At 39.1% G+C, this 25,856-nt stretch overlaps 1 long non-coding RNA gene across 1 annotated transcript; it reads right to left on the reverse strand.

Annotated features, from left to right (window-relative positions):
- Positions 1 to 3,005: 3,005 nt before the first annotated feature.
- On the reverse strand, positions 3,006 to 24,952 carry LOC110071902 (uncharacterized). Its single transcript, XR_002299301.3, has 3 exons — positions 24,852 to 24,952; positions 11,873 to 11,995; positions 3,006 to 3,236 (listed from the first exon to the last, which is right to left on the reverse strand). It is a non-coding gene; the product is annotated as an uncharacterized LOC110071902 (long non-coding RNA).
- Between the last annotated feature and the right edge of the window lie 904 nt (positions 24,953 to 25,856).

Raw genomic sequence — 25,856 nt, forward strand, 5'->3', positions numbered from 1 at the left:
GCCTATCCAATACTTTGGCCATCTCATGAGAAGAGAAGACTCCCTGGAAAAGACTCTGATGTTAGGAAAGTGTGAAAGCAAGAGGAGAAGGGGACGACAGAGGATGAGAGGGTTGGACAGTGTCACCAAAGTGACCAACATGAATTTGATCCAACTCCGGGAGGCAGTGGAAGACAGGAGGGTCTGGTGTGCTCTGGTCCATGGGGTCACAAAGAGTTGGACACAACTAAACAACAACAACAGCCCAAAGAATGCCCACCAACAATTCATTTTGGAGAGAAGTGTAAAATAATAGGCACTTTTGTCTTTCTGGATAAGTGGTTCCTAACCTTTTTTGAGTTGTGAACCCCTTTTATAATAGGCTAATAACCCATGACCGCCTATCACCATATTTGTATAGAAAGGCATCTTTAATGTGGTAAATTAGTGTGCAAAGACAGACTTAACTGAAAAAGACAATAATGCTAGGGAAAAAAGCAGAAAGAACTTGAGATGGAGATGGTTTCAATAGAGAAAGAGAAAAAGGAAAATAATGTAATAATTATTTTCTGCTTACTTGGAGTACAATGCCCAATTCTGAATACTACAGTTTAGAAAAGCCTACTGAGAAGCTGGAACATGCCCAAAGGAGAGTAACCAAGAACCCCCTTTATATATCTGGAGCATTACGCTTTATTTGTTGTTGTGTATGTCATATGGGTGGGGGGAGATATATCATGAACCTAGAAGATGAGAGTGATCCATTAAATTATTGTTGAAAATATTGTATTTCTAGCTAGACCATGTTAAATTATCAGCTTACTGTGGTAAAAACCCAAAGTTGTGATTAAGCCCAGACTGAACGGAATCAAATGTGTTTATACAGCAAGTTGTACTTAAGCAGGTTTGATTCTATATTAACCTGATGCATCAGATTTTACCTATTTTCAATCATATCATGCTCCAGGTGAAAACCAAACAGTTCTTTTCATGAGTCAGACAGAGGTCTTACTGGGTTTAAGTTATAGCTTGAACACTTGTATGATAATCTCTCACGGCAGAAGTGATCAATAACCAAGGAAGGGGCAGTTTAATTGTCTTAATTTTGCAGCTCAGACATCATTCTGCTGAGGGTTGGAGGTTGACACCACCGGAGAGGAAACAATATTTAATTGGTGGAGTAGCAGCTGGCCTGTTAATACCATTATAGATATTAGATGAGGGGTCCACAGGAGCATATGATGGGAAATATATTGATAATGTCATTTTTCTTAAATTTTTGAAAATGTATGTAATGAATGTAATTTTGGGCTGAAAATTCATTTAATGTGCAAGAATAATTTTGACTCAAACTCATACTTTTCCCACCCTAATGGCACTCAGAGCTAATAATATCTGTCTAGCCAGCTAAAGAGGTTTTAAAAGAGTAGGCCATTAGAGTAGCCATCTGACCTTGATTAAAACTGCATTAACCTTTACATTAAAATGCATTTAAAATGCAGACACACTGAAAATATCACACACAAATAAAATAAATCTTGGTGATTCTGCGGCTTTACTATCCTTATTTGTGTGGACGACAGCAATTTGTTGTCGTGACATCTATAATTTTCTAGGGGATGGTCACTTTTTTGCTGCCTTAATTTGCGTTGTTGAGCTGGGATTTTTTGGGTCAGAGAGAAGTAATTGAAAGGAAGCAACAGAATTAATGAGCATTCCAACTATATACATTTTACAGGACATGATCTTTGTTGAAGAAGATCCGGAAGATCATTTAAAGTTAATTTTATTACTTTACAGATAAAGTGGACCATTCTGAAGGGCAATTCCAAGAGTTGTGTTCACACCAGTTTCATTGCTTGGCATGTTGTTCTCACTACACTTTCTGTAGCTTTCAAATTCTTTGCTTGACATTGGTGTCACTATTGCTGTTGTTTAGTCGTTAAGTTGTGTCCAACTCTTTGTGACCCCACGGACCAGAGCACACCAGGCCCTCCTGTCTTCCATTGCCTCCTGGAGTTGGGTCAAATTCATGTTGGTTGCTTCAATGACACTGTCCAACCACCTCGTCCTCTGTCGTCCCCTTCTCCTCCTCTTGCCTTCACACTTTCCCAACATCAAGGTCTTTTCCAAGGAGTCTTCTCTTCTCATGAGATGGTCAAAGTACTGGAGCCTCCACTTCAGGATCTGTCCTGAAGATGTGAATATTAGGGGGTGTGAATAAACTACAGGCCAGCCAGATTTGTTATGCCTACAATTCAGGTAGGTTGGCTATTTGTTGTAAACAGTTAGACTTGTTGCTAGGTAGACCTTGGTTGGTTGGAACAAACCAGCAGGGATGGGGACTTGAGTTGTAGGACACGCTTTCAAGTTGGACTTAAGTCACACCAGTGACTTCAATCAGAATTGGCTCACATTTCCCCCCCCCCCCAATAACTCAGATTTGACTCATGATTTGGAACCCACCCACTCCCTATATATATATATAGGGAGTGGGTGGGTTCCAAATCATGAGTATATATATAGGGAGTGCACAGTTCTGTATTGCAGGGCGGGATATAAATGTGTCAAAATCGTACCCCACTCTTTTCTCTAAATGGAAGTGATAATCTTTTAATGACAGTATCCAGATGTTGCAGAATGCTATCTAGATCTTGCATCAATGAACAAATGAACATTTGTCACACTGTAAACTGACCACCTTGAAGAGCCATATAATAGCCTTACTCCACATTTTCTGCCAAAGTAACATTATCTTGATGGCCTTCATAAAGATCTATGTTGATTGGGAGTCAACCTTGGCAGGGGAAGTTTGGCATTGAGCAAGTCTGTAGCATCCTTCAGAAGTTAAATATGATCCTTGTATTGACCAGCCTTTTTTGATTAATGCCATGGATAACACCATTTAGTGCATCTGTAGAATTAAGTTTGAAAAAAACACCACATAGATAGAACAAAAATCCTTTGCCACCTGGGAAGTTATTTTGATGAGGTAATGTTTTATTGACAAAATGATGGCGTGATACTGAGTTTTCTTAAAGCTTTATATTTAATTGATTAGCTCTGTTCACATGGCTATAAATCTGGAAGTAAATCTGGCTTTCAGGTGCCTGAATTCTAAACATATATGTGGCTGAGATGGTACTCATGGAAGATGCGATGGCACTCTTGTGAAAGGCAAGTAGGAGAAGCTCAGGCAATCTATGCCTGCAAAATCTGGCCGTTGCTTCAGGTTGAGGTCTTCTAACCAACTGGACCTGGAGAAAACCACAGATAAAAAAAGAACAATCAGGCTTTGAATTTCCAGTCCTACCAATTTCTGTAGTGCACACTCAGGGTATAATCTGCAAAACAGATCATCAAAGCTCTGCCTTGGAAAACATGAGATATGAATAAAAGAAATAGCAACCGTATGCAAAGTGACTTTTCTGAACTGCAACATGGGGCGAGGTTGTTCATTGTTAGTATATACTGTAAATCTCAGGGTACAGCTACACTAATGCCTTCTCCCTTAGAGACCTAGTAAGTTTCAAGGTCATCTGCTGAGGCTACAATCCACTGATGGTACAGGTATACCCTGTTTCCCCCAAAATAAGACCTAACCTGAAAATAAGCCCTAGTATGGTTTTTCAGGATGCTCGTAATATAAGCCCTACCCCAAAAATGAGCCCCAGTTAAATGAAACCCTGCCCTACACCCTTGGGCAGCAACCAGAAGAAGAGGACATGACTGTATTTAAATCAATGTAGATGGTTGTACATGAAAAAAATAAAACATCCCCTCAAAATAAGCCCAAATGCATTTTTGGAGCAAAAATTAATATAAGACCCTGTCTTATTTTCGGGGAAACACAGTGTTTGGCATGATTTGTTGCTGTTACATGCCATGAAGTCACATCCAACTTATGGCAATTCTAATGGGGTATTCAACATACTGTATGTAAGATGTTCAAGGAGTGGTTTTGAAGACAGAGTTATGTCTGGAAGGCTGCCCTGCATAATTCAATCTTTGTTGTTTTATGGATAGCATAGATTCTATACATTGATTTTTGCCCTGTTTCACAGGACCATAATGCTGTTGTGTAACTTATGGTTGTGGAAGAACGATGACATCACTAGTAGAGGGAGATTTTTGATAATTATAGACTTCTATCCTGCAGATTGTCATCAAACATAGGATAGCGGAATTGAATGGGGTTTATAAAGTCATTGAATCCAACCCCCTGCTCAATGTAGTCATTCAAATCAAAGTATATTTTTCATTTTGTTGAAGCTGTGGGAACTGTGGGATGGAAGGTGTAAATCTTCATTTCCTGAAAATCTCTTCTTGTCAGTAAAATCATCACTCTTCTACAGAAGTAACTTACACAACAGGATTTTGGGCATTGCATGATTTATGATTTGTTGACACCACTTTGAGATCTTCTGAAGTATGCAATTTATGAATACTTGTTCGTACAGAATGAAATGATTTGATATTATTATGAGACCCTTTGCTTTTTGGTACTGAAACCGAAAGTGGGTTGTGCATATTTTTAAATAAATAAAATAGTAGCCGATTGATGGATCAGAGAGAGCATATGTACTATATCAAAGTTTTATAGGGTGACCAAAGTCACAAGTAATTCTCAGTTCATTTCATTCACCCAGCTTGCATATTTGTGCAGTTCGCTACAGTGCTCATTCAGGTCAGCTTCTCGGAAATGTTATCTCAGCATAAATATCTCCTTCTCTTTTTTAAGAACCATAAGCGGCTGAATTACATGGTGTGATTAGCATAATGAAGGGAAGGACAATATTGACATTTCCTATGTCTGCACTCAGATAATGCTATATATCAAAAGAGATATCTGAAATGCTAATGGAAATGTAATTGATGTAGCCAGGGCACTTACGTTACAACCCACTGGAGAGGTTGGGAGCAAGCTTGTAAGGTAGATAAGATTAAAAGGCATTACTATTGCATTAACGGAAAACATATTTACACTGCCAAACGATAATAAGCTGGTCATCGTTTTAAATTCCGTGAGAGAAGGTGCAGCAAATTGCTCTATAATTTGTTGGTCTTCAACAGGTAGGTGTTGGCCCACAAGAGGTAGTATTGTGATTTACTGCAGGTCACACTAAGTTACGGTATTCTTTGAGAGGAGGGGAGAAAGAACTGGATGACATAGATAAGAAAAGGCAAAGAAGTGACATTATTGACACAATTTTATGTACGGTCTATATGTCTACTTAGAGGTACGTCTCATTAGATTCCATGGGACTGAACAGGCCTCACACAGAAATGCTATAGCCTTTTTCGTGGGTGCGAGCACCATTTTATAGTACTTGACGGGGCTCATTTGAGCAGACAGGTCTGGATTTGCTGTTAGATTGCAATCCTATATGTACTGTACTTTCTAGTCAGCAAGCCCACTAAATGTACTGGAGTTTTCTCAAAAAAAAAAATTAAAAAATGCATAGGCTTCCATCGTGGTACAGTTAAAAAGGATGCATTTAAAAAGGACGGGAAGTCTGGTACTGAATAAGATCTATTTAGCAGTTAAAAACAATGGGTATGTTTCAGAGAGGAACACTCCTTGTGCACATGCTGAATTTTTTGCAAAGTTCCAGAATTGCAGACCTAGTAATGAAACTCTGTGAATGTTTGCAAAATCTCATGCTGTAAGAACATCAGAAATAACGTCACTCTTCAAACCCCACAAATTGTTTTTTTATGGCAATGCTGGCTAGGATTTTCTGGGATTTGGGAGCCCCAAAAGACACTTTTCTAAGTTGTGTAATTACATCCTATGGGAAAGGGAATCCTGAAGCTTTTTAGACAATTTTTTTTTGATAGGCTTCTAGACTTCTCTGGTTTTAGGCTTTTTTTTAAAAAAAATGAATCAACAATCATTTGCTTTTTATGATTGTGCAGCCATATTATGTGGCCAATGTCAATTCTCCAGCCCAGGAGGCCCCCAAATTACCACTGAGCTGGTAAAGCATCAGAACGTGGGCCAGGTGTCAAAACCCGGGCTAGGCAGGGCCCATTAAATCTGACCCTGATCACCATGGTCTACTTTAATCCTTTCTCCTCTCCCACTCCCCCCCCTCCTAATTAAGGGTTGGCCAGCCAGACATCTACTTAATCATAGATGCACATTTTCTTATTTTGATTTTTTAAAATATTACCCTTATCCAGAAAAATTATTCTCATTTCCAAGTGAACCCATTTAGTATCGGCACAGCATAAGCAAACTGTATTTTATTTCTGTAATCCTGAGGGTGCTGTGATTCACAGGAGTTTAAAATGCAAAACTCCACATGCTCAGAGTTATTTCATTTTTTAAAAACTGAGGTTGGCGAACTGTTTTGTTCTCTGCCAAACAGATCAGAAAGGTGGGAGTAGTTTTAAAGCACGGAAAGGCCATTGGTTTGGGGGAAAGATAAATACTAGTTGCATCATTCACAAAAGAAATAACACACATGGTAATCTTAGGTACCTTCTCTACACCACCATACTACAGGGGTTTTTTGTATTTTGTGACTACTTCTTTAGAGAGAGTAACAGAAAAGAGACAGGCCGTCTTAGAGAATGTATTTTAATTCTGATGACCCCCAAGATCAAGGAATGATCTATTTCTCTCTCTCTCTCTCTCTCTCTCTCTCTCTCTCTCTCTGTGTGTGTGTGTGTGTGTGTGTATAAATATATATATGTGCCACATCACTACAGATGGCTTCAAGTTGCTTTCTAGTGGTCTCTTACATTTTCAGGCTGCAACTAAGGCTGAGAATTCTATTTCAGTTTGATTTTAATATTTACCAAAAATCACAGCTTTCTTCCTATTTGGTATGGAAAGCACATGATATATTAAAATCTGAATATGGAAGAAAGCAAAAAAAGATACATTTTCTCATTTGTAGGCTGCATATCCAATTGTATGAGACACGAGAATGTTCAACGAAATGAATGTAGAAAACTACTTCAAGCTAGGGAGGGGTTACCACTTCTAAATTTTCCCCCCAAATCCCCTGGCAAATAAAAAACATTAGCTCATTAAAGTGGGATTTAATTGCCTCTTCTTGCAGAGCTACCATCCTTTACAATTCTCCTTCATTTCACCTCCTACCGCTGCCATTAAGCTTTTTAATGAGAGTGAGAGATTTGTTCATGAAGTATCATATCTAAAGACCATGCTCTGTAAAAGAGCACCAGTTAGGGTCAATTTTAGTTTCATTGTCTACTCACAGTATTGTGGTCCTTTCATTTTAAATAAGATCAGCATCATTTTCTTGACTCACTTACACAATTAAACCAAGGTTGTTTATCTCTACAGTTATCCAGTGATTGTTTCTCATGATGGCAGAGATTATCATAGTGCCCCTCCAGACCAATCAACCTTAAGCTATTTAAGGTGGCTGTGTACTTTAAGTGTCCATAAATCAACCTAATGAATGAAACAGCACATACAGAAATTCATTACATATCAGATCCACTGGGGTATGATTTTATTATTTGATGCATGCTTGTTTTGCCACATGAAATTCAGCATATGGCAAATTACAAAAGGCTGACATTTCTTTCCCTGTAAGCGGAAGACATTTCCAAAATAAATGAAAAGAGAGAACCTACCTAAATGTTTTATTATAATAAAGTTACTTGAGGCCAGAAGTTCAATAAGGAGGATTTATAAACGTATCATTTCAGTTCTTGGAAGGATTTCAACATAATTTGCTCGTGGCGTAGCAAAGTGAGGCGAAATCCATCTACAGTCCCCATGGAGTAATAAATTTGCAGAAATGTCTGTTTAGATTTGCCTTTGAGTTTACTGTGTCACCGAAAAAGAAAATGCTCTAGATCATCCCAACCAAATATGTATAATTCTTGGGCAAGTAGAGAGTTATTTACGCTGTGCATCTTTTAAAGTAATAAAGGCCATTTTAGTTCCAAGCATTAGTAGTGGAGGTCTGCAAAACAGAAGGCTGGCCCTTGTAAATCCTGGAATCCAGATGGGGCTACTCAGATGAGTAAAGACTACTGATGTGATAAATGGTTGGTAGAGGTGAGCTCTTGGGTTTCAACCCTGTGCAATAATTCTGAATACCCTTTTAGGCTGAGTTGACAGTGTAAATACATTACAATAATGGAGGCTTCATTTGATGTCCATTTGTAAATGAACATAGATTTTTCAATTTATCTAAGTAATTAGCCTCCCGTGGTGATCAGGACTCCCCACCCCTACCCCGCACCTATTTCTGTTGCAAGGCTACAATACTTTTACAGATAACTACTGTTTTCCAGGAGGTGGGCAGCCATGTTAATCTGCTGCAGCATAAACCAACAAGTCATCTTGGGGCACCTTACAAACTAACAAGTTTTATTGGGCATGTGCTTTCATGGACTGTAGCCCACCTCTTCAGATATGTAGCAGTGATTATTCTGAAGTGGTCCATTCAAATTATGTTGTCAGTGTTGTGTAAAGGGGGGGGGGGGGAGAGAGAGAGAGAGAGGAAAAGATCAAGCTAATTAAAATAAAGGTGACATAAGCACTTGTCTTTTTTATAGTATTAGAGAGAATCATCACCATTACTCACCCGACTACCCACCACCACCTATCATGATAATTCCACTTTTCATTATTCCTTATGTCCTGGAATTCAAGGTGTACACATAAGGGTCACCAACAGGCATCTAGTTCATAACTCTACAACATCATGGCTTCATGTTGCATCAGGGACCTTCAGACTGTGCATTGGATATGATTATATTCAATGAATATTTGCTCCCAGCACATCATGGATTTTTACTTAATTTCCATGACATTGTCAAAAATATAGCCATTGATTATATTTAGTTCTGCTCATGAGGTCTTAAGCACTTTTGTCGGATGAAAAATTCAGACAGCCTCATTGTTCCTATTTATGGACATTCATCTAACAAAAGGCTGATGTCCTTTTTGAGGAAAAATAAAATAGAAATATTTTAAATAAATAAACATAGGGACAGCTGCTTTGAAAAAGCTAGGAAAGAGACTTTGCTGAATAATTATATTAGCTGTGGGAATTATGGTTTAAAAAAAGCAGATTCTCAAGTTCAGTAAAGGGCAATGATTTCAAATGACTGGGTCTAATGATGTCTGAGATCACAAGATCGATCTGAATAGGACATCAGGGTGGTATACCGAGGAGCCCTGTATGAATACAAAGTGGAATTGGCTCCTACTGATGCAACTGGCAGATGGGCAGTTGAGGATCTCAAGAGGGTGACCACTATCTGAAGATGTTGCTTCTGGGACAACAACAACAGAAGATATCACACAAGATACCTTAGGAAGCTGTGCAGTGGGAGAAGGTGTGGGAAGGCAAGATCAAATGAAGTACAAGGAAAAACAGGAAATGTCATGATTTAAGAAGCTGGCTCCAAAAGGCCTGATGTTCCAAAAGATGTTTTGATGTGTACCGAATCCCTTAGACAGAGATTCCCTGGGAAATCTGGTGCCAAGAGATCTGAGTATGTGCAAACGATTTCTCCTGATCAATAGGTAGGTAAGTGTTCATTTGAAAGATGATTCTTGCCAGGCCCAAACTAATTTCTGTTCTCTCTTCTGTCAGGCTTTCAAATTTATGAGCACTATAATTTCAATAAGGTTTAGGAGGAAAGAGGAAATAAATTGATAGCTTTTGGAAATGTAGTTAATAAAGCCTCCAGCGTATGGTGGTGTGGAATTTAGAATCATGTGGCAAATGATGCTTCAGGATGCAGATGGTGACTTCAGGAAGGTGATGCAGTATCCAGTGAAGGACAAACTCCAAAAACTGCCTTATACCAGGCCAGATTATGCGTCTGTCCTACATAGTATTGCCTACGGTGGACTTTTCTAGATGGAGCATTTGTACCTTTTGATGTTTCCCATCCAGCCTTGATCATAATGAAAATCCCCCCCCAACCCCCACATAGTACTATTTATATCTTGCTTTGTACCACTTCCTGACACACCCAACACTCCTGGTTTATTTTCTGTTATTTCTTTGTTCTGGGGCTGAAATTTAGTGCTATGTCACTTCCCTTTTGCATGGATCTCCATAGTGGGAGCATCCTGGCAAGAAGCTTTCAATTTCCCATTTGGAAATGTTAGATCCTCAATGACATTTGAATGTAGCAATATAACTTTTGCATCCAAGCAGGTGCAAACTACTCAAGGTAATCTTATTAAATGAACTATATCATCTGCAATCTAACAGACAATAGCTTGGAGGCAAATTCCTGGTCAATTCATATGTTGTATCAGCAACATGTGACATAAAGTTGGGACCAGGGGAGAAAGGGAATAAGAATGTTTTATCCTGAATAATTCTTTGACCAGCACCAGCCCTTCAGAGTCTCAGACGGAGGTATATCATGTCACCTTCACATTATTCTTCTAGCTAGAGATGCGAGGAATGGAATTAGAGACCATATGCACGTAAAGCATGTGTTCTACCACTCAGCTATGACTCCTCTCCTTCACACGGGCACAAACATGGAACAATCAAGCACACGTATAGCCATGTCAGGCCCTCCGAGAAGAAAGAACAAGGAGCTAGGTCACTGCCCAGCTGGCATCTTCTACTCAATAGAATTATCTGAGGCAACATACAAAACGACATTGTTGGGTTAAGGGGCCAGAGATGAATATAAGCAGTCAAATCATTTTTAAGGTGATATTGAAGTCAGTGCTTTGTACATGTGCAGAATGCAGAACTTTAAATGATTGGTGGCCTTGGTTATCTAATTAGCCTTATGGCACTAGATAAAAATACCTTTAAACAAACGATAATAAGGATACTTTGGAAAGGGGCGCTGGTCTATCTTTGCATTAAGTTAGTGTTCTTCTTGTGTTCTGCGCTACACATCACACTGGGCATCTCTGTACTAGGAAACAGAATCCTGATAGCCTGTGACTAGTGCTGGGATCCAGCTGAAAAATCAATAAGCTATAAGGGTGGAGGATAAGGAGAGAAGGTTATACGGGAGGGGAGAGTGAAAGTAAGAGAAGGGTTTTACTGAGATGAGTAAGAAATGGATTTTTCAAAATTTCTTGGAACTGTTTCCTTCTCCTCAGTGCTCAAAACAGGGGTAGGATTAAAATCATTGATGGGATTTTTCTTTTTCTTTCTGTAAGGCTTTACTCTAGTCCTATGATTTAAACTGAAATGGCTATTTAACATTGATTATTAAACTAAGTGCCCGCTCCAAACAAATCTTAGCAGAATTAGATCTCTGGGGTCATTAACAGTTAACTAAACTTTTGTACTAATTTCCCCATCTCTGGACATGTGTCCCCAAAGGATATTTTGAGAAGATGTAAGGAAAGAGAAGACAAGAGTTAGGACTAATGGGGCAAGGAACCAAGGAAAGCATTGGTTCCAGACAGAAGACACACTGGAAGAGGAAGGAACCAAGCTTGTGCTGCATGCAGTTAATACTCTGTCTGAAGCTTCCTTATGGTGGCCAAAATCCTGTTGCTTAATGTAGTAAAGTGCCCATGTAGAGTAGGCTCATTGAACCAATGTGGATTTGGTGAGTTAATTCCTCTGTAGGTCCCACTGATTCCAAAGAGCCTATTCTAAGTGTGACTTGCTTTAGCATAGTAAGTCACAGCTAGAGAAGGCAGATGGGAATCAATGGAACTTATGGAAGAGCTGACTGATTAAATTTCCATTGATTCAGTGGGCCTACTCTAGTGCAATTTTCAACAGGATTTTGGCCACTGAGTCAGAGCACTGGTGGGTTTTTCTTAAGCTCAGCTTTTTCAACAGTCACCACATACCTCTAGCATTTCAGATAGAAGTTCTTCAAGATCCACTTGGAAATTTCAAAAACTGAACCTAGGACATTCTGCATGTGAAGTATGAGCTCTGGTACTCACCTATAAATAGATATGGTAATCACGCTTACAAAGACACCATCAGAAGGATTGGACCCAGACCTAAGTCTCCAGAGAAATATTAGTAGATTTCAGAATGATGGCTGTAGTGAGGTGCAGAGGCAGCTGTAAGAACAAGAGACAAGTTGTAGACTTTCTCTTAGGACTTTTCCTTGCCGCCCAAGCTACAGGACCTGCAAAAGAAATCAGTGCCAGCATTCTGTAATTACCTTGTAATTATCTTGGCTGAACTTGAGCAGGAGCTACTCAAATATGGAATCCTAAGATTCTTGCCTTGCCATTTTAAAATAAGGAAGTGGAATGAGTGGTGAGGTCCAGTGAGGTATAGTTGTTAGCATGCTGGACTGCGGGCTTGAGAGAGGTGGCCCATTTGGTATAATGAGCCATTAAATGCACTCAGTGACCTTGGTCCAACCGTCCTCTCTTTCAGTCTGACCGCCTCAATGGCTTGAATGAAAATAAAGTGAGCAGGAGGAAAGAAATAACATAAAAGCAACCAATTCTTAATAAATAAAATAATAAGGAAAAGTGGGACAAATCATTAATATTGAGCCCTGGTAGCTGAGAAATCAAACTTGCAGGCTAACAGTCAAGGGTGAGTGTATGTGTTCAAGGTGTCCTCCCATTCAACCCCCAAGACTTAGTAATGTGGGGGCCATTTCCCCCTTACACAAACCTCCCTGTGAACTGGGGATCTCCCTACTTTAACAGCAAGAAAAAAAGACACACAGACCACTTGATCTGGGAAAATGCCATCTCCTCTAGAATTTACTGCCTCATTCAGAAAGTTTTGTGCTATTTCAGAGTAACTCTAACCTTCATATGTTCTTTGGGGGGTGTCTCTAAACATCAGAGCTTATTCAAACACAGGTGTTGCTGTGTCTATTCAGTTCTGGGAATGCAAGAATAGGTTTGGCAAGTGACTTCCCCTACTTTCTGTCTCTCAGAACCATGGAGAGCTCTCTGCAGGCAAATCAGACACCTATCCGTGTATTCCATTTATAGGAGTTTCTTTGAGGGGAAAGCGTGTGGCAGGGAAGCAAGAGTACAATTAATAGCGATATGTTACCTGGTTTAGAACCAGATCTTGAAACCTGCCATCATGCAATGTATTGTGGGATTAAAAGAACTCCTGTTTTCATGTGTGACCTAAGATGCACTTCTTGTGCCCAACTGGGAACATCCAGAGCAGAGCCTGGAAAGGTTAGAATTTAGGACTCAGTAGATCTGGATTCAAATCCCTGCTGAGGCATGAAACTTACTGGGAGGTGGGAATGGTAAACCAGTCTTCGAATATCTCATATTTTTCAAAAATGTTGTTAAGGTTGCCATAAACAGGACATGACCTGACAGGCCGTGGGAACAACAGTTTCCAAGATCCCCCAGATAGCATGCCATATGGATTGGAAGTTCTGGGAGTTGTAGTCCTGAAAAGTAACTTTTCCCCACTCTGATGCATACATGTACACTGGACATCACTTGTGAAAAGTGGAAGCCCTCTTGTACTCTTTCAAATCATGACCTTCAATCGAAATTGTTCCATTGATTTTAATGTGATCAACACGGAAGTATTTTGCTGGGCAGAAAGACTCATTTCAGCAATTAGTAATGAGTGGCCCTCCAGCTGTTTCAAGACTGCAAAACGAATTGGCTGGCTATATAGATAACAAAACATCTGGAGAGCCATACACCCCTCCTGCCTGCCCTACAACAAATAGATCATCTTATACCCTTTTCTTTGTGATTCTCTGTGTGCTTGATACTTCGATAATCTAAACATTAAGACAACACTCATCAAATCTATTTCACACTTCCCCTACTTTTATGTGGGATATATGACTTTTGAAACAGAGAAGCCAAGAGGGACTCAGTGTAGCTTTATTCTTTGGTTCCAACTGGCTGTTTCACTGAAGACATTTGACTAAAAGCCCTTTCTGTTGAACAGAGTTCTGCAGGAACAAAGCCAGCAATTAATGAAAGATGATAAAATAATAAAAGTAGTAATACATTAACTATATTATCCTTGCCCATTTGGGCAGTTCTTTTCATTATATCCTCTTTACAGACATCCTCCAATCACATTTGAAAAGCTTCTTTATTGCTGTCCTGTGCCTCTTTTGGTTTCTAGACATTAAAAAGTCTACTTAAATGCTAATGTTCACTTGGATGGTTCCATTTCCCCATGCTTGTTGTTAAGGAAATGCTGAAGTTTTTTCCTTCGCTGTTCTGGACATTACATCTGCACCATTTTTGGAAAGCCTGTGAACGGTGATATTTTATGTTATAAAAGTTCATGAAGTTGGAATATCTTTATGATTGTCACACACCGCGAACATTTCCTTGTAACATATCTGGGAATTGTTAAAAGAGCATGCTGAATAGATCTCTGTTATTTATGTATGCAAGTTGAATTTCAGAAAAGAAGTTTTAGATTCATACTGGCTATGCATTGATATACCATTCCTATCAGTGTGAACGTTAGCATTTACAATACCAGAATGTTGTAAAAGGGCTGATATGTAATGTGTAGTAGAAATTTTCTCCTTTTCTTTAAGCACTCCTTCCTTCCTTCCTTCCTTCCTTCCTTCCTTCCTTCCTTCCTTCCTTCCTTCCTTCCTCCCTCCCTCCCTCCCTCCCTCCCTCCCTCAACCTCCTAGGGAAAAGCATTGACAGAGCCTGAGATAAATGTCAATTAATTATCAACTCTGAATACTAAAGGGATTTATTAATTGGCACCATGCAAATCCCTAAACCAGCAGCAATAAATAATTAAAAACAAACACACATCTAGACTTGAGGAGTGCTAAAACACCTTAAATTGCTGCTGTTGCTGTTTTAAAATGATGATGAAGCTGTTTTTCCCACTGTAATCTTTGGAGGTCCTAAAATGTCTGACAAAATGGAACGAAGAGATATTATTGCTGAATGGGAATCCCCTTCCGTTGGTATAATTTCATGTCTATCTTTTCCTTTTCCTTCCCCTGCTCTCCACCCCAGTTTTCTTGGTCAACAACTTTGATATTTCCGTGGCAAACAGAAGCATTTTACAAGTCGAGCAGGCACCAGTATGTTGTAACGTGTACACGCCTGATAACAAGAATTCTTCTGTTCAGAGTTACAGCCAGCCAGGACATTCTAATCAGAGATGGGGAACATGTGAGTCCCTACCAGTCCTTGCCACGTCAACAGACACTCCCTCTTCCATCTTTTGCTCCATAAATCAGGAGACAGGTGCTTCTAACAAAACTGGGTTTATTAAAAGAAGAAGAAGGGGATCAAGAATTGTAACTGCATTTCCCGTGTATTCAGTCCCAAATCTAGAAGTTCTGTGTTTATGGCCTGTTAACACCTCTGGGAAGGTTTTCTGTACAGTCCTCCTCAATGGAGCCACCCCGTTGAGCTGCCCAATGGGTTCTATAACAGGGAGGGCTTATAAGCCCACCCTGGGGGAAGCTGTGCTGGTCTCCCTTGTCATTGCTTACTGAGCATGGCAGGCCCACTGCTGTTTCCTCTGCCAGCATCATACTTGGGTTGCCATTGATTCTCTGGTAGATCCCTTCTGGGCTAGTTGGTGATGCCTCCTCTTTTCCTATTCACCACAATAGGAAGAGCATGGAGGAGTACAAGGCTTAAGCTGCCTCTCTGCCCCATCGTTGGGCACATTGAGCTGGACCAACGTCACAGCCTAAAGTTCATCCTTATGGCTCTGAGTCTTCTGGAAGTTCTACAAAAAGAGCCCTCTTCCTCCCGTTACCCTTCTTCTACTATCAAAGCAGGGAGTAAGTATACAGTCTGTATGGCCTGGTCAAATTTCCTCTGTTGTCTTCTCTACATTCTTCCCCCATCTCCACCTCCAGTCTCTGCTTTATTCTCCCCAGGTCCCAAGGGTCTTTCCCTGACTCCAGAGGTTGCTCCTTCAGTCCCAGGTTTTCTGCTTAAGTTTCTCTGTAGGTTCTCCTCTCCTGGCCGCTGGGTTTTTCTTTCTTTCTGGAGAGTCATCAACCAGCAACGTCTGTCCCAGGTCCACTGGGGAGTTCACTGTTTAGAGCTTAGCAAGTCACAGTGAGAGGTGAGACAGCTTACCGACGGGAGCACTTGTGTCACTGGCCCCCCTCCTCACAGGAAAGTTACTTTTTCACCAACAACTTCCAGTATACCCCAGCCAGCATGACCAAATGATAAGGAAATCAAGTGGGGCATTTCAATCCCCCCTTCTAGTTTTCAGGTTTTGCCATTTTAGAACACCGATGGTGATAGAAAATGTTGGTGATCTTTGATCATCCCAAACACTAGCATTGTGCTGATCTCTTCAACATATTTCATTATCAAATGCAAGGTTATATTCATTATATAGACATTTGAGGTGTGAGCTTTGGAAGGTTAATGAAAGGACAGCAATAACGGCTCTTTGAATATAATTATATTTTCTATACATTCATTTTGCCTACCCTACAGTAGGTTAGGATGATATAAGAAACCATGTAGCTCTTTAGCTAGCTGTGTTATTAGTATTTGGCACTGGAATACATTATATAAATTTATTGAAGTGAAAGTAGAGTCCACCAAATGCAAAGTATAAAGGGCAGTTGTTGCCCAGGATATGTTTTCCACATTATGCTTGTAACTAATGACTCACAGCAATCCATTACTAGTATATATTATGCTTTGGGAGAATGCCCAAAAGCTATTTCTGCTCAAAACAGATTAAAATTAAGAAACAATTTGCATGACTGTATCAACACAAGCCAACCTCAACATATCTCCTCTTCTTGGAATCTTAGTTTTCTGACTTGGAAGGGGGTACTTGAACAGCTGTGTCCAACAGGTCACAAAAACACATGGGGCAATCATGCTACTATGAGTTCTATATGAAAGACCAACTTCTTGACAGTGCAATGTTTCTTAGAAATCCTATTAAATGCATCTACGATTGCTTCCAGATAGACAAACACAGTAATCTACACCAGATGTTACTATTGCTTGGTGGATTTGCGTGCACATAGCCACACTGTGTTCATAGATTGCTCCATCTCATCTTAGAGAAAGGTGATCAGTGGGGTTAGTCCAGATTCTCTCCTGAATTCAACATAATCTTTATAAATACAAAGGAATACAGGGTTGATAAGATGACAAAGTTCCAGTTTTAACAATGATCGATCTAAAAATTTTGCATTTTGTTAGGATGCAGTTGAGGCAGAATAAAGGCCTCTAAAGGCAGCCTCTAAAACCCAGAATCCTTCTTTTCAAGGCTACATCAATAGAAATGGAATGACCACTCCAGACTGGGAAAAGTAATGATGCCACTCTATTCTGTTTCAATTAGATCATCCCTGCAGTACTGCATCCAGTGTATGTTCAGAGAAGGGTAATGAGGACAGTGAGGAATCTTGATACCAAGACCAATAACAAAAGATTAAGTAGTTGCGACATCTTTAGCCTCTAAAGAAGACAACATGATAGCCACCTTCAAATATTTCAATGTCTCTTATATAGGTTACAAATACGTTTCCTTTTGCTTCGTAGTACTGTACAAAACCTGAATGACTTGAGTCAAGTTACAAGAAAGGAGGTGTTGATGAAATGCGAGGAAGAACATTCTGATTTTATAAACTCTTTGGATAGTGAGAAAGACTACCTTAGATGTTGGTGGATCCTTCTTCATTAGGAGTTTTAAAGCAGAGTCTAAATTCTCTCTTCTGCACAGCTGTGAAAGATACTATACAGGAGCCTTGCAATTCCTTGCATCTTATCACAACAGAAAGAGGACTAGGACACATTTATTTAACATTTTTTGTACTGAGTGGTGTTAGAGGTTTTAAATGTAAAGCAGGTTTTTTTCATAAATGTGTGTTCATTTTGGCACAGCATTTTGATGTGTGTGTGTATATGTGTGTGTGCTAATGCACTCACTCACACATATACACCTGGCAGTGATAAAGAAAATAAAAGACAGAGAGAGGATGAAACACGGTATAATAATTTCTAAGTGGCATCTGTCCTTAAGGGCTTTTACTATACTTCATCGCTGATTGAAGGATAGATTAAGCAGTGAGCGGAGCAGATGTACCAATTGTCAAGTGAGCAGTGGGGAAAGGATCCCCAGGGAAACGTCACACAGCCAGTTCAAGGCAGGAAGGCTGTCCAGGTTCCTGGGAAGCCATAAAAGGCAATAGGACATTTGCCATTTGACTTCCACTGAAACAGGATCAGCTTAATAAATCTGGGAAGCAGACGGGGTGGCTTTTGGCACATGATTAATCTGCAGCATTAGTCTAATTGCTTTAATTAATATATTTACTGTAGATCTTTAAAATACAACTTTGCAAAGCTTAAAGCAATTTCCCTGCAAAGCCAATGCTTGCTTTCAGTATTCTTCCTTCACAAAACGCCTAAGAACGGTGTGTGTAGTAAATTTAGTAGGTAGTTTATCTTTTGTTTAAACTAAAATTGTGTAATTGTAGTGTGTGCTTAAAAGCCAGAAAGTTCCTATTTAATATTAAATGTATTACTGTAACTAACTGTTGCCAGTGTTCTAATAATAAACAAATCTAGAAAAAAACCTACAATTTTACTACTGTGTACATCATGTAATGTAAGAATGAATTCTTATACAGTAGTTTCATAAAGATGCTGCATGCAACCTTTAGAACTGTGGAAGAAAGCTTCCTTCCTTATTATCTTAAGCAAGTATCAACATAAAAAAAGAACATTTTTAAAAAATCACCCCGGTGTCAACAATTTTTGGAAATCAAAAGTCTCCACCCCATGCTGTGCCCCTCAAGGCCTTCTTCACAATGAAAGGGATCCCAAGGAAGCCTTGGGACTTTCAGGGGAGAGGTGAATTGGAAATGTTTCACTTCCAGAAATCCATTACGGTTAATGACATCATCAGTCTTCTGCTGCTTAAATTCCATTACTGGATTTCAGGTACTGAAACAAATTACAAGGTCCAGCTCTATGCAATTCTTAAAATGTCCCGTGTTGGCTGTTGGGGTCTATCACCCAAAACCTCAAATGCTTCCCATCACAGTTTAGCTCTTTCATTGGGCAGATGAACTTTTTTTTGGCCTTCATTTAATATTACACTACAGAAAATATAATACTGGCATAGGACAAATCTGTAACTTCTGGAGAATTACCCCAAGTTAAGAAATGACTGTAGATATTATCAGTTACGTAGTGAGTCATATGACTCAGCATGTAAGTGATAATGTCTATAGTGAATTCGTAACTTGAGGCCATTTGTCTTCAAATGCTACACTATTGGCATAGCTACCCAAAAGGATTTTGAACAACATAGTATTTCCTTCTTTTTCCCTGATATGCTTTCCTCTTTCTTCAAATCAGATATAAATTATTTGCTAGTTATCTAAAAACTAACAAACAAACAAACAAACAAACAAACAAACAAAAATACAAAGAATAGAGCATATTAGAGCTCTTCATGTCTACAAGCTGGGAAACAAGGGAAGCATAGGGCTATGGTATTTGTGTCCTAGTTGCAGGGCTTTCCAAAAGAATCTGGTTAGCTGCCATGGGAATGCTGGAATAGATGGCACTTTTGGTCTAGTCAGGCAGATCTCCTCTTCTGTTCTTATGACCACACAGGGCATCGTAGGCCTTATGTGCTTCTGAGACTTTTTTGCAGACTCTGAAAAAGATGGTGAGCCAAACAAATGACAAAGATCTGAGCAGGGTTGGGAGCTTGATTCAAATGACAATTGTCACAGCACGGTTAGTGGTAAAGGCTTTCTGGGAGTTTTAGTCCAATAACACCAGGAGACCCGTGGTTGGGAATCAGATTTAGATGATCTACAAAGTAAGCCAACAAAATAAGTAATGAACATGGTCTAAAAATGGTTAAGAAAAACAAATGCACAGTGTTCAAGAAAAATGAACCAATAAAAGAAATGAGGCTAAAGAGTCAAGAGGGAAGTGTTGAGCATGTGGGCAAATAAATACCTTGGAATCTAATTGAATGAACAATAATATTAGTAATATTAGTCATGCAATAAAAGTCAGAATAGAGATAGCTCAGAGTAGCTTCCTTAAAGCTAGGATTAAGGGGGTAAAAGCATTTTAAACTACTCTCTTGAAAAATTTAAATATATTTTACATATAAAAATGTAAAAAAGATGTCTGAGCTGTTGGATATTTCACCAAAGAATTCATAATTGCTTCAAGCTAAACCTCAACTAATTTGGGTTTCATCACATTCTCACTACTTATTTAAATATTTCAAACGGATATGAATTCTTAGAGGCACAAGTACCTGAGTTAAAATGTACATCACCTGAAACCTTTCCCAGGTACATCAATTACAATTAAAGAGTAATAAGAATGCCAAAATTGACTTCTCAGGCACTTTCATACAGAGTTTTTGGCATTTAATATTAAACCCATTAATTGTAACTACTCTTTAAAAAAATTGTGTGTGATCTTTCAGGTACTGCACAAATTAATTTATTGCTTTTGCAGCCTTGCCAGTCTTTGTTAATTGAAGTACTTGGATTATTTATCTCTAGTGAAGATACGTTAGGAAAGCCCAGAACAAGGCCACGAAGGGCCACTGCTTCATATCACTAAGACGGTTTGGCACCTTAAGAAAAATGTTTCCAATGCCCTAATCAAAATTGATTTACAAAATGGGCTATAATTGTTTTTGAAAAGACATAGGTTTTTTTCCAGTGCTTTTCTAAAATTGGTTTTCTTTACTGCTGCTCATACCTGTTGCCTAACATTGCAATGGTATGCAAGTCTACTAAGAAATGAGTCAACATGCAAAGTGGCAGTTGGCCTTAAGAGCACCCTAAATTAAACAAGTGTAATCTCACAGCTAAATCAAAGGATCACTTGTCTCTGCATCAGAGGGTCCTTTGCTGCAGAAAACAACCCTCTCTCTGAAAGCAATACTCTTCAATTGGGGAGCTGTCCAGCTTCTCTCTAGTCTAAATGTAAAGGATCATAAGAAGGAAGGAACAAGGACTTTGAAATACTGTAATCCATCAGCAATTATCACCTAGACAACAGAAGAGCAGGCATACAGGTTACATGGTCAATTTTCTTAGCTGTCAGAAAATGTTCAAATCTGTTGCAGTGAAAATGAAAAATCTTACAGCACTGTTGCATTCAACGAAGTAAACTCGGTAGACTTTAAGGTGCTGCAAACACAGCAATTATTCCTAAGTATGCACTTACACATTAAAATTATCAAACTCATATTTGAATATTTATTTTGATATTACCTTTCTGGCCACCCTGTTTGTACATTATCATCTTGGGAGATCCTCTTCCACTGTGTCATCTAAAGCAGTGGTCCCCAACCTTGGGCCTCCAGATGTTCTTGGACATCAACTCCCAGAAATCCTGCCCAGCAGAGTTGGTGGTGAAGGTTTCTGGAAGCTGTAGTCCAAGAACATCTGGAGGCCCAAAGTTGGGATCCACTGATCTAAAGTGAGGAGGGTGGCATGAGGAAAAGGCACCAGGTGAGGGAAATGTGGTGTAACGCTTGAAACATCAATAATAAATGAATTAATTTTCCATATTCTATGGTTTAAACCTGATAAACCTGACCTCAGATTAAGTCATCATTTGTTATAATGAAAAGCCATAGTAATACTGGAAGCCAAATACACTTCATTATCCTCCTGTCTGCTTCTGATTGTTAGGAGCTGAAAGTGGGAAAAACTAGCAGGGAAGACATGAAGCAGTATGTACCAAGGATCCTGTTTACAAATCCTATTACAGTGGGCCACCACACAGGTAATGGCTGCAGCTATTTTGTACCTGGAATTGCTCCCCCTTTTTCAGATTCAGATGACTAGCTTTGAATGACTTAGCAATTTTGATTTGATTCTAAAAATCAGTGCACTGGCTAATAACCAGTTTCCAGGCTCAAATCAAAGTATTTCTGTTGCCATTAAAATCCTGTACCATTCAATACATGGAACCTTATGGAGTACCAGTCTCATTCCAGCCTGTAGGCAGCTTGTGATTAGAGTGGAGAGGGCCCCAACCTGTTGAGATTTTGGGGTGCGGTGTCCTCTTGCTTGCTTGATGAACCATCCCTTTTCACACTTCCTCATTGCCTCTTCCATCATTTGGAGAGATTCACTTCCATGAGATACCTTCTGTATATGAAGGCAGATCTCTTAAGATGCAGAATACAGTCTCCTCAGCAAAGGCACCAATTCGATATGGTAATTTGTTCAGATAATTGTATTAAATTAATTCATTACATTCTGCCACTAGGGCAAGACTTTTGTTTGCCTTTTTAAATAGACCATGGATGCACTGAACTTGCTGCTGTTTGTTTTAGGCTTCTTTAGCTTCAATCTTTCACCGTGCAATATGTTTAGTTTACAATGTTAAATCTTTATATGCTGCTTTGTCAAATTTATTGAAAAAGAAGGATTCTATCACAGATATTAACTTCCTCCATCCTTGTACAAGTCCAAAATTGCCTAGATATGAATGGCCAAGACTAAACATATCAAGATTGGCACAAAAAAATGTTGAAAATTAATTAATGTAGAAAGGGGATTTAAGTTTATTTATTCAAACCATGGTCAAGTTTACTAATTTCAGTTGTCTCTAGAATTCAGAGGTAAGGTGAGAATGTTAAATGGAATTCTGACTCTGCTGGATTTTATGAAAAGTTTGTCAATGCAACTACCTCAGTGCCAGCTAAGATTCTGCTAACTTGTTAGCATCTGGTGGTGTTGTTGGTTGTTGTTGTTGTTTTTGTGAGTGAATGTAGCAAATGGGCTATGTTAATTAATTAACTTCAGTTAATTAACATTAATGGCAATCAGTCATCTAAACCTCTTAGCAGTAACCACAGCTTGTACTTTTGTTTAATGTTATTATCTCTATTAATTTATTTGATGCAATCCTCAAATAATATTTTAAATTGAGTTCTCAGTGCTGAATGTACTTAATCACCAATAAATGACATTCAGCTGAACAGATTATGGGACTTGTTAACAAAAGGGCACTTCAAAATGTAAAGGCTTTAAATGAAGAATGCAAAACCAAAATCACATGTGGCTTTATCTTCCTTGTTTATCAGGGTTCCTGTTCCCTGAATGCGTTTTTCACTAAAGGCGATTTGCCCTGAGCTTTAATTATACTATGGAGCAAGAGTCCAAATAAATGAATAAAGAAATATCACCTTTACGTGTTAATATATGCACTTTCAGCACTATGTGATATGTCAGCATGGTTAAACTTTTGTTTAGTGTTCATGAATCTTACAGAAAGCTCAGAGCACCATTCATCTGATGATCTAATAAATTGTCCTAATAAAACTTATCAGCTGCATTAATCAGAATGTAAAATGACCACTGTGCTCAGTATTCCTTGATTCTTGAATATATTTTTCAAAAAGTGTTGAATGAAAATTTATTAAAACAATTAAACTTGTCATTAACTGTCAAACTCTATGCCTGCAGTTTAAACAGCTACTGGGCTATAACGGCAAAATGTTATTCTTGAGAAGTGTTACATTGCACTCATAAATTACCACTCAGTAGTCCATTAATTCCAACAACAAAGGGCCCTGTGACTCGTTACAATCTAACAAATTTATTACAGCATGGGTTTTTGTGGATGATCGCTTGCCCATCAGACACATGAGAAAAGAGGCTTTGTTTCTATTACTGCTTAACTCCCATTGCCATTTGAGCAGCTGATTGCTCTGGCATGGGCACCATAATGAGTAAGAGACCAAAACCAGAATTAAATGTAGGCTTTCTCCGGAAAAACAGATGTTTGGAGCGCTGCTTGCATAAACACAAAGTAGTGATTGGTTCTTTGTGTTGTATAAACACAAAGTAGTGATTGCACCCACATTTAATGGTGGTGGGTCTTTTTTTAGTGAAATAAGTGATGTAGGAAACATAGGGGGGCATTTGTGCAGCTCTCTGAGCTCTGGGGTGTGTGTCAGGGAGCTTTAGATCTCTTGAACTTCCACACTTCAGTTTTAAACTGAGAATCAGTATGATGTAGTAGTGGTTGGGTGGGGAGACGGTTTCAGCCTTCTCTTTCCTTTTTCACAATGCAGCAACCAAAGATAGTCATAAAATGATTTTTAAAAGATACTTAAGTTATAATAATGCATTGCACTTAAATGTATAATAACAGAGGACTCTTAGAACAATTAAACATTTCCAAAGAAAGAAAGGTTTTACAGCCCATTCAGTTGCCAAAAGACTGCCTGAGCAGAAAGCTCTTTGCTTGCCAGTGCTCTAGGCTGATATAGACATGGCTGCAATAATGGAGAGTAGGCCAAAGAGAACCAAACCCAATCATAGGTTGTTTGTTTTTACTGATCTTTTGTTGTAATCACCCACCGAGAGTCCAGGAGTACTCCCTAAATTTGAACTAAATTGCTTAACACCAAGGAAGTGTCAACAAATTACAAGATAGAGTTACAGAAAATACAGCAGGAAGGAGGGCGAAGTTAACTTAAAATGGAAGGGGATCCCACAGTCTGGAAGCTCTATCTCATGTCTATCATACGCACCTGTGAAGGTGGTGAACCCTAGAAGAGTCTCCGGTGAATATGATAAAAGCTTATATGGGTAAGCTTATATGAGGAGATGCAGTCCTTCAGATGGCCTTGATTCAAATCTTACTGGGCTTCATCAGTCATAGCACTTTTTCTTGATGAACGCTCTTGTTCATTAAGCTTCCTGCATGACCTTTGGTTCGTCATTATCTCTTGGTCAATTGAGCCTATTATTTATTTATTTAAAATATTTATATACTGCCGTTCTCCTAAAAAGGACCCAAAGCAGCTTACAATATTAAAAATTGTAGAAGTTAAAAGAATAAATTATTACAATATTTAAGAAAGAATTAAACAAATAGAATATTAAACTAATCAATAAAACAGTAGTAAAAATACATTTAAAAGAACAATAATAAAAACACAAGTCCAATAAAAAAAACCACATACCTTTCTCAAATAGCCAATTACTGAAAGAAAGCTTGCCTGAAGAGAAAGGTCTATTTGCCTGCTTGCAGAAGGACAGCCAAGATGGGGTCAGCCTGGCCTCCTATAGAAAGGAGTTCCAGAGTATGAAAAAGTGACAGAGAAGTCTCTTTCATGTGCCCCCTCCAAATGTACTTGTGAGGATGGTGGGATTAAGCAAAAGGTTTCCCTTGATGATCTTAAAACCTGGGTAGACTCATAAAAGGAAATACTGTACAGCATTTGAGATAGCTTGGACCCAAGCCATTTTGGCATTAAAGGTTAAAACCAGCACTTTAAATTGGTCCAGAAATGGACCAGCAGCCAGTGAAGCTGCTATAAAGATGTGTGTGGGGGGGGGGAATGTTACGTGATCCTTGTCACCAATCCCAGTAAAGAATCTGGCTGGTGCATTTTGGACCTGCTGAAGTTTCCAAACACTTTCCAAAGGCTGTCACATGCAGAGCATGTGACAGTAATCCAGCCAGGATGTAACTAAGGTATCTGTCACCATGGTCAGAACAAACACTTCCAGGAATGGGTGTAGCTGGCACACTAATTTTAACTGGCACTGCTGGCCGCCACTAAGCATCCAGGCTTAGGGACAAATTCAAGAGCACACACAAGCTGGATACTTGGTTTTCAGGAGTGTAGCCCCATCCAGCACAGACTGGATCCCTATTCCATAACCTGCCTTTCAATTGACTAGGAGGATCTCTGTCTTGTCTGGATTAAGTTTTAGTCTATTTGCCCTCATCCAGTCTACTACCGATACCAGATACTGATCTAGAATTGAAACAGCTTCCTAGGAGATTTAGATAAGAAGGAGAGATAGAGTTGGGTGTCATCCACAGGATATTCATATTTGTGTACCAAAGGATACAAATATGAGTATTGGCACCAGAGGGGCCAGCGGAAACTGAACCTTCCCCCAAGAACCCGCTGGTTTATTTACCACTCTCTGTGCAGTGTGTGTGGCCGTTGTCTATC

This window comes from Pogona vitticeps, chromosome 6 (genome assembly GCF_051106095.1).
Source record: "Pogona vitticeps strain Pit_001003342236 chromosome 6, PviZW2.1, whole genome shotgun sequence".
Taxonomy (NCBI): Eukaryota; Metazoa; Chordata; class Lepidosauria; order Squamata; family Agamidae; genus Pogona; species Pogona vitticeps.